Source organism: Onychostruthus taczanowskii, unplaced genomic scaffold (genome assembly GCF_017590055.1).
Source record: "Onychostruthus taczanowskii isolate IOZ18803 unplaced genomic scaffold, ASM1759005v1 scaffold32, whole genome shotgun sequence".
NCBI classification, from domain to species: domain Eukaryota; kingdom Metazoa; phylum Chordata; class Aves; order Passeriformes; family Passeridae; genus Onychostruthus; species Onychostruthus taczanowskii.
In genome coordinates, this window is record NW_024500572.1 from 5267014 (window position 1) to 5282977 (window position 15964).

Below are 15964 nucleotides of genomic sequence, written 5' to 3' on the forward strand. Positions count from 1 at the left end.
AAGCACCTCCTTACATCACTCATCACCTGCCTCATCTCCCCCAGCTCCTCCTGGCTCCTGCCAGACTCCACGTGGCTGAGCACAGCCCCCAAGAGCAGGGACAAAGCTGACCCACAAGCACAGGCCACAGGGCATTGCCTCAAATAGGTTATTTATCATTCCCAGCCACACAGGAAAAAAACAGAGTGCTACCACAGTTTATACTGGCAAAGATATGTTAGATAATGTAAAAGATTTGAACTATCAACAAGGTAGAAAATGATGACAACCCTGCTCCCAGGACTTGGTATTATAAGCAGGTGGGAAAGAAAACTTTCAAGTCACCACTTCAGTTAAAGTAGATCTTTAGCTTGAAGGCAAAGAAAGAGTCACCTGTAACTGAAGTCTGGAATCTCCAAAACATGTTTTGCATTTATTAAGATATTATTAACATCAGTAGAGAAAATAACCGGCCAATTCATACAGCAGCCCAGACTCACGTAAAGGTTGTTAAAAATGCAATTCAGTGGCAGAGGTAGGAATGCAGCTGCCATGAAATGCAGAGCATAGACACCTGGCAGAAGGCATGAAAGCAGCATCCTGGAAATATCATCTAAAATAACACTAGTTTCTGCAATTGCTGGTTCTGGAAGTAAAATCCTGGATCCCACTTTAAAGTCAAGGCAGTCCAAACTGCTGAACCAAAGCAACTCACACAGCTACTGACTGTGTGAGTATTCATCTTCTGAAATCCCAGGAACCTGCAGCAGGACAATGCCACAGAGAGGAGACCTCTTCTCAGCCTGATCACATTAACCTGATGAAAAAGCCAGGAAAGGCCTTTTTCTGACAATTCATTATTCTCTGTTCAGAGAGTCCCACCAAAACTGGATGGACCCTGCAGATGCAGCCACAGAAGCCAAACAGACATAAAACCAGAGAGCCACTGCAGCACCAATCTTCACTTTACATTCCTACCTCTATTTGAAACATTTTACGTGCATTCATCAGTAAATTAAAAAGCAACAGCTCAAGTCACTGGATTCACAGCAAAAGAAAACTGAACACCCAACATCATTGTTGGGAAATTTTCCTATTTAACAGCTGTTTGCACCTTTCTACTGTAATTCCATTGCCCTCATCATCCCACACTGAATAATCTCTCCCTGACACATCCCTGTTTATACACATTCCATAATCACAGACTTTTATGTTCCCTACTCAGTCAGTTATCCAAATGATACAAATTCTGCCCCTTTGATCTTTCCTCATACATCAATCCCTCCAGGCCCCTAATCACTTTTTTCACTCTTCTCTGAACTCCCTCCAGTAATGATGTGATTCTAATCCTCTGAAAGGAGAGGTTTTTGGCTCCAGTTCTTCCCACAGATGCAAGCAAACTAATTCAGAGAGACTCCACAAGCTCTGTGCATAGCACTGTCACCAGCCACCACACATTAGACAGTGACACCGAAACAAAGATGGAATTGTATTGTGAATGCTGGAGAGCCAGAAGCTAAAGGAACCACAATGAAAATTAAAACAATGAACTGATCAGTGCTTTATACAGTCACCAGGACTTCAGGGCAGTTTCCTGCCAGATGCTCTGAAGAAGCCAGGGTGACTGTCCCAGGGTTTTACAGAACTACAGCTCCTGTGGCAGCTTCATGATAAATAAATACCCCAAGAAAATGGTGCACAGAGCAAAGCCCAGGGCCCTGCCCACAGCCTGGGAGCTGTTTCGCAGTTACCACAGGACACCCTGCAGCAGCTGCAAGTGATATGAGCCCTGCTTATACTGATCAAATGCCTGGCATCCCACCATAGTAGGAGACACTATTCACACCTCCACCAAAGGCCCTGGCCAGCATGAGAGCCTCCAGAGGCTACACAAGACCCGTCTGCCATCATTCAAAACCAGTTGTGAACAATTTCCAAACTGAATTACAACAAACTGACTCCAATTTGACAGTCAGTAAGTAAACAATCTTTAAATTCTACCCACAGATGTGTTGCCTGATTAGTGTATTCTTTGCTACAGTTCTGGCAAAGGAAGGTACATCAGAATCCACACGACTTGCCTGTTGCAGAAAACTCCCCATTCTATGCATAGGGATTATACTGGGTCCCCAGTCATACTGGAATTACAGGTATCCCAAGCAGGATCCCATGGGCACACCACCACCTCTCCTCTGGGGAAGATGCAGATCTCCTGACTTCTCACACATCATGTGAAAGCCAGGAGAAGCCTTATGCAAAAAACAGATGGCAGAAATAGCTCAAAATGCTGCATTTCAATGATTAAGAGGTATCAGAGTAAGAGAGAGACAGCTTGTGTTGGGCCACAAAGCATTACATCTGAGACTGTATGTCTGGGAGGGCACTGTGCTGTGAGCATGGAGAAGATGGAATTCATCAAAGCAGGATTCAAACCAGAAAAATGCTGATGGAAGCAGGATGATGGGAATTGCAGGCACAGCAGGAGCCGCCATCTCAGCACCACTGTAATGGCCACTGGTGACACGTCTCCATGGCAGCGGGGACTGAGGTGGAACCGCTGCAGGAGAAGGGACAGCCTCCATCCCAGGGGGACAGGAGGCCAAGCAGGACACACTACAGTAGTGGCAGATGGGCTCTTTCCCTCATGTGTTCTTAAACGAGAGACTTGAGATAAATGGAAAAGAAAACACTCCTGAAGTTGGTCCACAACAAAGCCAGTTCCTGAGCCTCAGCACCTCAGATCTTCCCCATCAGATGGGGGCACAGGGCTGCAGTGTAAAAACCCCAGGATAAGAACCCCTGAAACAGGTCCAGGTGAAAACTGGGACACTGATTTCAATGCAGCTTTAAGTGACCTTTTGCAGGAGACAAAAGCAACAGTGCTGTCTGCATTCAAAGTCCTAATGAGACCAGGTGAACACCTCAATAGATTCAAGGCTGGCCAAGTGAGAGCCTGAGATTAGCTCAGCTGGTTAGAGCATGGTGCTAACAATGCCAGGGCCATGGGGTTCGTCCCCATATGGGCCACTCACTTAAGAGCTGGACTTGATGATCCTTCTGAGTCCCTTCCAACTCAAGACTATTCTGGGATTCTCTGAAAGAGTATTTTCCAGTGAAAATAAGTATCAGGCAAGGAAATGCCTGTGTCCCACTGAAACCTGTAGTGGTCAAATGGATTCAACTGGACATGGCAAATGGAACAGCAGCAAATACAGAGAGTGGGGACACCTCCTTGTAACACCTCCACTCACTGTCACAACCCAGACAGACAAGGGGTACAGCTTCAGGTGAAGATAGTGATCCTTTGGACACTGGATGAAATGCCATGAGGCACATCCTAGCTCCAAAGGGATGAAACAGAGCACCTGTGCACATGGCACCATTATGTTGGTGTGGGGTCCAGGGTTTCTAGGATTTATTACAGAAGCCACACACTTTTCATGGAAGGAGATAATTCAGCCATTATCAGGACCATAAGGACTCCAGCAGACTTGTTAATAATGTCTCTAGAAATGACTGCAAGGCTTGAGGTCACTTTTGCTGCAATGCAATGCAAATGAGTACAGGTTAATACAGCTAACACTTATAATGGGATGAATCCTAGTTTCAACTATTGCAACAAAAAAATAAATCAGTCAATGCCGAGATGATTAACAAGATAAGATTAAGGTTAAAACTAGAAAATCTATTAACCTGTTTAAGAAGTAAATGTGGCACCTGGCAGGTCATCAGTCTCTTAAGCCTCTAGGGTGCAGATGCTCTAAGCAAACAGGAGAGGGACCGAGGCAGCCAAAAGCTCTGTGTGAAGGTTACTAGATCTGTTACTGCCTTGTCACACCACAAGGGACATTACTTCTCCCTAAACTCAGCAGAGTGAGCCACAGACCATCAGCTCCCACTGTCACAGACTCCATGTAGCACAACCCCTGGATGGGTAGGATCTGGGAAGAAAGAGCTAGTAAGAGGTTCAACATACAAAAAGAAGCACAAAGAAAAGAAATCAGCATCTAGAATGGCAGATTCAATTTCATGTCTATATCCTAACAGCTGTGAATTCAGCTCATAACAAAAGTTTTAGTCAGAAAACTACATTCACCCATTCTGCTTGTCCTAGGCTGCATATATGCTTGTCATTCAACTGTCACACTTATCCATTCACTGTGTACTGTGAAAACAATTGTAAAGAATTTTAATTATGCCTCAGAAGACACATTATCTCCTGGAGAGAGAGACACATGGTCCACCTGCATATTTAAGTCTAATTTCCCTCAGGAAAATTTTCCTCTAATGCATTATTTCACATCAGACAGCCCACCACACAGAGCAACTTGCCAGGCTGCACTAATTGTTAACAGTTTGGGGTTTATCACGTCCTGCTTTTTAAAGCCACGTACAGACCCAGTCAGGATTGTGAGAGCACAAAGACAACCTATTCAGAGGGATGCCGACCTACAGAAGAAAACAAATGCTGTAGGTGGGAAAATGAAGACAAAAAAGACAGTGATTCAACCTGTATCCCAGAGCCTTGAACTGAAGCATGACTGCAACTGGACAGTTCCCACCTTGATGCCATCAAGTCCTTGCCTGATCAAACTGAACAGGGTATTTTTGCTGCTAAGACCTTTGTTCTGCAACAGTGAGAACCTAAATGCATTCCTACTCTTCCAGGATTTCTTCTGTGCATTGAAGAAAACTAGGGGAAAGTTAAAGGAATTGTGGCTTTCGGGAATTCCCTCACTGAGTGCCTGTGCAAAATTCTAAATATTTCCCTACATTTCTTTACCCATCAAAACACAGACGTAGCCGTCCTAATCACTGCACACATCAATATACAAAAAAAAGACCTCTAGACTTGGAAGAGAGAGGATTTCACAGGCAAAAGGCTGCAAAGAACAGTACCCAGGCCACTGGAGCTCCTCCTCACTAATTATCCCAGAGTGTCCATTTGCTATGTAACCAAGGGAGAAGTGTGTCAGACTGTGGCAAAGCTGTCTTCAGCAGCTTATGGAATGTTTCTCTGAGCCCTGATGCAATTAACTGCCAGTAAAGTGCTGAGGCAGGCAGAATTAGGAAGCTATAACAAATCAAGTATATAATCCTACACCATTTACATTTAAAACAGCTGAATTGCTTTTAACTCACAGAGCTGTAGCATGTTTACAGTTTCATTCCATCTGATCTAGATGTCCTATTCCCCAACCAGGACAAATAAAAAAAATCCAGTTTCAAGGCAAAAATGGGGAAAGACTCAAAAACAGAGTACAGCTCTCCAGAGCTCCCTGACCCAGGTGCCAAGACTGGCCATGCTGAGCCACCAGCACACCCTCAAAGTCACTGCAAACACTCAGAACCACTACAAAAAAAATCATGATTACCCCAGAAGCTCTTGTTTAGCTCAAAGGAAGTCTGAGTAATGTACAATATGGAGATTGCTGGGTCCAGGAAACGCTTTCCCATAAAAACAAGCATGCACAAACTCCAACATTCTTGCTGTAATAGCCAGTTAGCTGCAGAGAGAGTAAAGCAACTGCTGCTAAAGTGTTATAAAACTTTGTGGTGGGAGAGGGGGGAGGTATGAGGGGAAATGGACATTTCCATAGACCGAAGACTTCTAAGGAGGTCTATTAAAAAAACCCAAAAACCCACAAACAAACACACACAAACCTGCTTCTTAAAAGACAATAAAAGCAAGGTTTAACAAGGTCTTAAGCTTAATCTACTGTGTAAGAAAAATAATGTACACTATTCAACACTAATGTCTTCAGCAATCCTGGCACAAAATGGTTGGGCAGACCAGATCCAACAGCTACTGAGGATGATGGGCATTTCTCTGCTAACTTAGCTGACTTTTAGCCTGGACTGTTGGATGGACTTTGCTGCTACTGCTCAGAAGATAATGCCAATTAGAAAGGAAAGCAGCACAGAGAATCCACCAAATGCTTTTAACTTCTGCCAGCTACACAAAGAACACAATTAATGTCTAAGAAAAACTTATAAAAGTGACACCTGTACTCAAACAACTCATCACCATCCAACCAGCTGCATTACAACTGGGACACCCTCTGAGCAAGTGCTGACAGATTTTCCTGATTCCCACAGCTGGCCTTCCCACCCTTCCCCAGGACAAGGACATGCAGGACACCCAGGGGTGCTGGCCTCACTGCCCAGCCACTCACACTGCTGGAACTGCTTTAACTGCAGCAACAACGCTGATTTCAAAGGATCATGGACTTGTTTAGAGACACCCGAGCTGGAGCACAGCTGGGGCTCATGCCCATATGGCAAATTTCTCTCTTTAATCTAACTTTGATAGTGAGATCTGTTAAATCTTTGATTTTATTGGCAGATACTGACTGTATTTGCCTAACCTCTGAAGCCTGATGATTGACAGTGTTAATGTACTTTTTAATAGATGAAAAGGGAAATGACAGCTTTTGGCTCACTTTCAAGCATATTTCTTCACTGCAAAATACTCTACAGCTCAACCTGCTTTTCATACAACCTAAGAAATCTCTATTCTTTATAGTGTTGCTAATAACTGGTGGCATGCTGAAGAAAACTGTAGCTCAATAGGAACACTTACTGTGGGAGCTACTTTACTTCCTGAAAGGAAGATGTTTTCTTCCTTTCTTTAATCTCAGCTGCATTGATCTGATCTTAGAAAATCCCAGACAGAAGTTAAACATTACTTCAAAATGATTTCTACACCAAACAAAGCTTACCCTCAGACTTTTCAAGTGCAGCAGTTGTAACAAGACACTGGTGGTTCCAGCATCAAAGGTGATCTGTGTGGACTGCTGAGGCTGAGGGACTGCACTGTTCCACATGAAGGAAGCTGTCCACAGAATCCCTGGTTCTTTGGTTTGGTCTGGAAGGGACATTAAAGCTCATCCTGTTCCACCCCCTGCCATGGGCAGGGACACCTTCCACTATCCCAGGTTGCTTCAAACCCCATCCAACCTGGCCTTGGACACTTCCAGGGATGGGGCAGCCACAGCTGCTCTGGGCAACCTGGGCCAGAGCCTCGGCATTCCCACATGGAAGAATTTCTAGCATGTCTGAGGAGGGGAAAGCTGTGGTTTGCATTACATGTTGCGAGAGACTGGCAAAGGTGTTTCTCTGCCCAGATATCCTTGTCACGAGTCTGCATCTGAGCAAGAGCTCATATTCAGAACCCAGAAATTCATGAAAGGGCTCTCCAACCATAACAGAGTAACATTTCTATGGAAAATGGGATGGTGCCAAGTCATAAGAGTCTCTGCAAAGGCCTAATTAACATGAATAACACAGCTGGATATTTTATGTATCAGTTAAGTCCCTCCTTCCTGCCACTTAAGAGTAAAAATAGTTGAATATTTTATGGAGGTTAATTCACGCTTGCTTAGGTGTGATTCCACTTTAAGAGAGGGCAGAATAGACTCTTGCAGCCATCCATATAGGAGGCACTTGGACAGCCTGTCTAAATGGTGTTTGCTGAAGGAAGTCACAGCATAGCAGGTTTGTCAGAGAAATGTGAATAGTTGCCAGACTATCAAAGGAATTGCCTTTCCTTCCATTCCAGACTTGGGTTTCAGGGTAGATGAGCTGATATCATCACCTGGCAGGTTACAAGATAATCAGAAAAGGAAAGAGTAATGGCAAAGTACAAAGAAAAATACAAAGAAATCTAAAAGAAAAACAGCATGGCTTACCAGGAGGTCAGACAGTTGGTTTTATCCCTCTGACGGCTGTTTAGTTCAGAATACAATCTGGCATGCTTCTTTACAAATACACAACATCTCAGTTAATCTGAGGTGGCAGCAGCTCCCAGACCTGCACAATCCCTTTGGACCCTGCACCAGAGCACTGGCCAAGAGAAGCATCTTGGCTACCAAAGCCTCTGCAGTGTGTTCCCTGGGCTGCATGTCCACCTCTGCAGCACTGAGCCCAGGCTGCAGAGCCTGCCTCCTCCACACACCACCAAGCCCAGGCTGCAGAGCCTGCCTCCTCCACACACCACCAAGCCCAGGCTGCAGAACCTGCCCAGCTCATGAGGTGCCAGCTCCAGCCCAGCTCGACCCACCACTGCAATACCCCACTGCTCACCTGCTCCATGGCAGGCCAAACAGCAGCTTGTGTCCAGGAAAGATTCAATCACTTATACAGTAACCACAAAAAGTGCTTCTACAAACTGTTCTCCATTAAAAGGACAGAAATTATTTGCAACTGAAGCCACTACGCTTAATTCTTATTCAGAGTCTCAGACTAGCCTATCCCATAAACATTCCCACCTCAGCTGTGCAATTTTGTTTCAATGTAGGCAAGAAACTGTGCAAGCCTATATCTGGGTTATTCAAATAGCTGAAGGCACTGAATTGTTAGTGCTGCCCTGGAAAGCATGTAATTATAATTTGCAAAAAGTTGTCACACTTGCATTCATCTCACAATCCTCATTTACTCCATTAAATGTAGTAAGCTACTAAATAATAAAAACAAGAATAAAAGAAACAATAAGTAACTCTGACAGGAAGACGTGTATTTTCACATAATGGAAAAAAACCTTTTTTTTTTTTTGAAAACATGACTTATTACTGTCTACCCAAAGAAACCAAAAATCACATTAGTACCAGCAAGGCTCAGAGTGAACAGAGGTGCTGAAGAGCCAAGCCCCCTCTAACCAAACACACTTTCCAAGGGTCACTCCCAAGCAGCACTGGATCCACACAGCATCAGAGGCTGCCCCAGGGTGAGCAGGGCACGAGCAGCTCTGGCCAGGCAGCTGTGCTCTTGGGGAACAAACCCAAGCTATGCTGACAGCACAATCCATACAGCTTTAATAAATATCCCAGTAGGAATGTTACTGACACTTCTAACTGTGGCTAACCAAAGCGTAATGGTCTCAGAGATTGTTCCAATTAAGCTGATGACACAGACAGGTATTTTATTATTTATAAAGCCCTCGTTTTTGCAGCATAGGAGAAAGCAATCTGAGAGCATTTCCCTATTCATTACTCCAAACCTTTTCAAACCAGCATCTCTGTAAAAAATCCCTCTATGCTGGGCTTCTGCTGTTACTCCACATTAGAATCAGTCATGAACCACAGTGTTTGCCTCACATAGGGAATCTTTTTCCATTCCTCCAGAGACAAACTTTCCTTCTCAAACACTCTGTGGCTGAACCAGTCCATCCAACCTGTATCAAGGAATTCTACAATTTCATTTTGCCTGTATTTTCTCAGATTTGTATGCTTAGCTGCTCCTGTCAAACTAATATTCCAAGTTCCAGTTAAATATACTTAGTGATACAAGCTGCTGCGTCTCTTACAAATTGACCCAGGAATCCCTATTACAAGGGTTGATTTACCAGAGCAGGGTATTTCTGCTTAAATAAAGTAACACAGAGAAGAACATTATAAATATACTAAAAAGCACTAATGTCATTTGGCAGATGAAGACTTCATTTTTTCCACAAAACACTGCAAAGTGACATTGAAAGTAATCAGAAAGACTTCAAATCATGGAATTATTTTCCAGTGTTCCATTCAAATACAGAACTCTGACAAACATGTACAAACACAGCAAGATGATGAGCTTTGCAGAGCAGTGCTTACAAATCCACCCTGACTCCAGGGTGCAGGTACAATGTACATGTCATGCACCCTTGCTATAAGGGATAAGTTCTGACCTTAGCCAGCTCTCTCATCCTCTTCTTTCACCTTCACCTACATCTAACTTCATGCTCATTTTTAACCTCTTTTGTCAGCTCTTGAAGTAATAGACCCAGTTTAAGAGAAGCTTTGTGCATGTCATGGATTTTTCTTCTAAACCAAAGTAAGCTCTAGTAGAAATTCACATGGATGAGCAGGACTGAAGGGATGATTTTAGGTATATCAGAAGGTTACAAGGCCCATACACAGGAATTAAGGAAGATTGCATTAATCATCTAAAAGGATTCAAATATTGCAAGTAGAGCAATTCCATTTCCTAACAGGAACAAATTCTAACAATTTCCCTTACAGAAATTTCCATAATTACAAGTAATAATTATCTTCTTGACTGAAATTCTGCAGTACAGCACTTACTGCAAAGGACATTCCCATCAAATGCTCTATTTAGGAAATAGAGGAGGAATATTTTCTTGGTGAATTGTAAGTTGCCATCATATTGATTAACCCACGCTTCAGCTCTGCCAAAATATGCATCTATCTTTGATAACCTTAACAAGAATCACCAAACCCTACTTAATGACCCTATAATTAGGTTTTTGTAAAACCCTAAAATATACAGATTTTTAGAAGTGCATGCAGAAGAAGAGGAATAGATCATATCCACAGATTACACCAAATGAAGATCAGTTGTAACACTGCATATTGGACATCCAGTTCTTTTCTGCTGAGGGAATCAAAGGCTCCAAGACAGCATTTGGATATGCATTCCTTTTCAGGCAATAAGGACAAGTATGGCAACAGCTGCTCCAGTATTTGCAAAAACTGTATAAACGCAAACAAAATACCAGAGGTTACAAGAAACTAATATTTGCATTTGTTGCTTTTGTGCATAAGGAAAATGTCTGTCAGCTGTTCTCCTTGTGCATAAGGAAAATGTCTGTCAGGAACATGTAGTGTCAGTTATTCACCATTTTTCATAAGCAAATATGTACAATCCCACATCTCTTGTGACCAGCTGTGGGAACAGAGTCCACTGGACTGCTGCTGCCTCTGTACATCTCTGTTATCCTATAATATCCCAATTCAGCCTTCCAGCAGTACAGCAAAACATCCTGCTCCAAGCCTGTGGAAAGGGGAGCAGGATGTTGATTTTCTGCAGCACCCCAGCCATCAGTGATGGGCTCATAGCACAGCATATTCCAGGCACTGCAGAACAAGAGTTTTCAGAGCAAGCTTATCAGAGCTCACGACTGATCCTACAGATAAACAGAATTATCAAAACATATTTAACGTGTTGAAAGACTCTAAATGGTCACAGGCAGGTGAAAGCCAATCATCCATACAGCAGGAGACCCTGAAGCACAAGAGATGACAAAGGCAACAGCAATTCGATAGTGAGAGATAAAAGGATAACGTTTTGGGGGACCTTCCCCTCGAAAGTTGCTGGCTCTCTGCTGTACACAGTACAGAAAAAGAGCTTGCAACACCAAGCAGGTGTCATGTATCTTACTATGCCCGTAAGACTGGAAGTGAAGATACAGAAACTCTTATCAGATATAAAAAAACATAGATAATGCACTGTAGTTACAAAGTGCACATTTCATTACAGAAATTTGTGGGCACAGAAATTTGTGGGGAATGGGGTAAGACCTATCAGGATTTTGCAGGCTTTTCTACTAGAAATATTCAAATCAGCCCTGTTCCCAGCCAGTCAGCCTTCCCCTCGAGGAGCTGCCCTCATGCTCTCCCCTCTCTGCAAGAAGCTTTTTGATTTCAGTCATTGTTAAGAGGAAGGCAGGACAGTGGTCCATCACAGCAGAACAACAGATTACCAGCTCAGATCGCTATGAATTCAGGCATAACATCATTCCAGAGCCAAGGACTGTATTGCCTTAAATGGAAAAGATCTGCAATATTTAACAGGTCAGGAATACTATCCATTTCTGTTTATTTAAGCATATAAGAGGGTAGATTTAGATTTTAAAAGTCTCTTAAAAATATAAAATAGGAAAGCTCATGAATACTCCTCTGGTAACTGCCAGTTATGAAAGTTGGGAAAGAAGCAAGGGTGAGAAAGGAAAGGAGGAAAAAGGGAGGAAAATGCTTTAAAAATTAATTTTCTTATTTTCACCTAATATGAACAGAATTCTGGAAAATCAGTTTGATTTTCCAGCTTAGAAAAATCATGGCATTTGCCACATCAGTAAATCCTCACACAATCCCATCCCAGTGCTGCCCATCACCTGCCAACCTGCCCAGAGAAGGACACCAAGGTCAGCTAAGCTCCTGCTCCTTTGCAGGAATTACCAGCCTTGCAAGCATTCCCCAGTCCTTTTCCACAGCATAATCCATTTCACCTCACAACACAGAGTGAAAAAGTGACTTTTACACCAATAGCCCACCCAGGAGCCAGCCCACTCCACTCCCTATGGAAAAGGACTCTAGAGCCTGTGACATTTTAGCTGCAATACAATACAGATTGCAATCACTGTAGATTCCCCACAGTGCTTGCTTGTAAGAGTCACACAGACATCATTACTGACAAGAACAAGGTCACAAAAAGGTATTTCATTGTTTCTAGTGAATAACAGAGGTTGTCCCAGGAACCCAAACACACCCATTCATCCCCACTTCAGCTCCAAATGGCACAGCAAGAAAACAGCTCCTCTCCCATGGAGAACATGATGTGTGTGCCCAGATTCAGTAGCAGCAGGAACAGATGGAGCCAGGAATGGTGGCACAAAGTTACAGATTACAAGAAAAAAAAACATCTGAGCTTTTGGATCCTACTATTACACAGTGACCAAGATGAAATGCACTATTCCAGTCTCGAGCACGTACTGAAAATCCAAACAGAGGACTTGGACATACCATATTCAGACATTACCACTTGGACTTGGACAATACACACAATCAGATTTTCAAAAAAGAAATACAGATCTCCAAGAGAGTAACTTATGGCAGAGAGATAATGAGATTTGCATGAATTTACTTAGAGCATATTTTCTTCTGTACTCCAGGAAAACTGAAGAAGCTGTTTGTACACAGAGGCATTACACATGAATGAATTTTCTTACAGAAATGTTCTTGGTAAATATGCCTAACTTGTGGCAGTCAGGAACAAAGGGATATTCTCAGCTCAGCCCTGTGTTGCTATTGATGATTTACTGAATCCTTCATGACATCCACACCCACAACAGTCAGTTCAGGTTTTGTCCAGCATTTAGTCACAGAATTGATTAGCAATTGATTTCTATGTGCAATTTTGTTTAGTATCTAAACCAGCTGCTGTTATCAGGCTCAAGCAGGCAGAATTTCCCACACTGCTCCTACATATAAACAAGGTGCATTTCATAAACATGAAGCTTTATACATCTTGCTGGCTTGAACAGTTTGGAAAGAAGTGCTCTCACCGGAACTCCAGTACCCCACCAGGCACTCACAAGCATAATGATATTTTTATTATTATCCACAGATTCACTATTCTGCATCAGCAAACACAACCACACCACCATCCACACCATTCTTTTCTACACTTAGCCCAGAAGCTGCAACAAATCCTAGCCAACAACAGGTCAGAGCAGCCCAAGGCAAGTCCAGGGCAATGGGATCCAGCAAAAAATCACCATTTCACTGAAGAGGGAGCCACTTGAGCCAGCATCCTGTGGGCAGCACACGTGGCTCTGCCAGCCAACTGTACCCTGGAGCCAAAGGAAGCTTCAAAAAGAGGTTTTGATAAGGGAAAGATTTAGTTTCAGACCTACAAAACTGCCAGCCAGCCCTCAGTGCCAGAGAAGATCGTGGAAGAGGTCATCAGAGGAGGTTACAGAGCTGGGGAAGGGTCTGGAGCAAACCTGATGAGGAGCAGCTGCAGGAGCTGGGGAGGCTCAGAGGGATCTTCTCCCTCCCTTCCACTCCCTGAAAGGAGGCTGCAGCCACCTGGGGGTTATTCTCCTGAGTAACAAGTGACAGGACAAGAGGAAATGGCCTCAAGTTATACCAGGGAAGGTAGAGGTTGGATGTTATTGAAAATTTCTTCATGGAAAGAGTTGTCCAGCCCTAGCACAGGCTGCCCAGGGTAACGGTGGAGTCATCATCCCTGGAAGCGTTCAAAACCATGTTGATGTGGCACAGGGGTACATGCTTTAGTGGTGAACATGGTGATGCAGGGCTGACAGTTGGACTTGGTGATCTTGTCCAAACATAACAATTCTATGATTCTATGAAATTCCTAAAAACCGAGCTGCTGAACACACTGACATGACTGATTTTACGCTTTCCAAAGAATATGATCAATGTAATGAATCAGTCATGGCTGCAGCCAGACCCTGTACAATTACTGGCTCCTGAGATGCTGTCAGTGCAGTTGTGCTCACCCAAAGGCAGGGGCTGTCTCATGCTGGAATTCCAGCCTGACTTCCCAAGGCAACAGTCTCACATACTGTGCTGGCAGCCCCTGGCTCCTGGGCCCAGTGCCTGCATCCCAGGGCCAGCATGGACCTTGCTCTGGACTAGAAGACAAGGATACAGAGAGAACCTGGAAGGAAGTGGAGCCAGAGGTCAGTCACCAAGGTCCACAGGAAAAGAGTCTTTATTAGTTCTGATGCTTGTGGGAAAAAAATCAGTAAACAACGGTTATTTTTTAAACTTAAAAATACATATGGTTTACAACAGGAGTATTTCAGTCGCAAGCAAATTCAGTTTTTCACTTGCTGAAGGCAAGAGAACCGGTTACACATTCCAGGCAATAGCTGTATCTGTGAATCACCAGACAAAGGAGCATACTCCAGGGTTACACACAGGACTAATAAACTGCACGAGATTCTATACAGCACCATTTCACAGCTGTGAAAGCAAATATCTCTCAATGAGCAAAACACCTTAAACATTCAATAATAAAAACATTGGTAAGGGAAGAGAACACAAGTATAAATAAATAAATCAAGGGAGACTCCTGATTCAGTGAAGCAGCACATGCATTCAGCTCTCTTATTTGGGCATTCTAACAGGGACAAGGCAGGGAAATGACTTCTCGGAAGTCACTTGAGGAAAGGACCAGCAGTACCACGGGCTGTGGTGCCACTCAGTGCTGCCCTGTCTCATTTTCTGTGCCACCCAGACCTGGGGCAGCAGAACCTCCTGCGTGGTCTGCACGAGCCCCTTTCCTGAGGCTGCTCCGAGCAGCACACGACGGCAGCACTGCAACGGCACCGGGCCAGCAGAAACCCCAGCCGTGCTCACGTGAGGCTGCTGGCAGCACGGACTCAAGAACCTCTGCTGAGATCCCTGGGACTACAGCTGAACACACAACCTAGTCCAACACGAACATAGCTTGCATCACGTCACATCAGGAATAGGAATTATTTTTTGCTCAGACAAGCCTGACAGTTCAGAGAAGTTCAGCTGTCTCGTGTACCCTCTACACAATCAAATTTGGTTGCCCAAAATCAACTCGATTTGGACACAGACAATAATGCAGAGAAAAAAAACAACCATCTGACATGGTGATTTAAGCGTAAGTGGGTGAGCCAATACAGCCGAGTGAATCCTGACACTCTGAACAGAATCTTCCAGAGCCGAGGAGTCCAGCCAACAGCCAAGAATAATATTTCAGTGGTTCAGTCAATACAGCTGTAACCATGGCCTGGAGGGGTTTCCACAGCCGTAACCACAGGAGTGACTGCACATTCACTTGAAAATAGTAAAAACAGACATTTAAAAATCTACAGCTTGTAGACATCTTAAAACCAGTTTGAAAGAAGGCACAGAGGGGCCTGAAAAATGCACCAACACTCCCACCAAGCTCGACTGTCATCTGTTTATCCTTCTTACGAGACAATGACTTGAAATAAGAACTCCTCTCACTAGGTACAATCACTTGCTTGAAAAAAAACCTGAAGGAACAGCTTCAGACTGGCTGAAAAGAGATGAGGCACCCGTGTAGAAAGCCAGAGCTGCAGTGGCACAAGGCACGTTCCAACCAGGACAGTCTAACACCGTTTGTTCGTGTCTCACACTCACAGCCAGAGACACTCTCATGCCTTTCACATATGATTCCTATTTCTTCCCTGATGTAAGACACAGTATCACACAACATGCTACAGAAGAAGCCCTGCTGGTTCAAGCAGGCTTTCCCAAAAGAAAAAAAAAAAAAAAAAAAAAACAAACCAAAAAACCCCCCAAAAAACTAAACAAAAAACTAAAATTAAAAAAAGAAAGAAAAGAAAAAGTTTAATAGTCCACAGCTGCCAGGAGCAAAGGGTCACTGCCGCAGAGGGGCGGCACAGCCCACTCGGTTTGCTGGGTTTTCCCTTCAAAGAACATCCATAAATCGCACT

At 43.7% G+C, this 15964-nt stretch overlaps 1 protein-coding gene across 2 annotated transcripts in view; it reads right to left on the minus strand.

The window, feature by feature from the left end:
• Positions 1 to 15964, minus strand: part of TTC28 (tetratricopeptide repeat domain 28) — a 108123-nt gene that overhangs the window by 62075 nt on the left and 30084 nt on the right. The window lies entirely within an intron of this gene.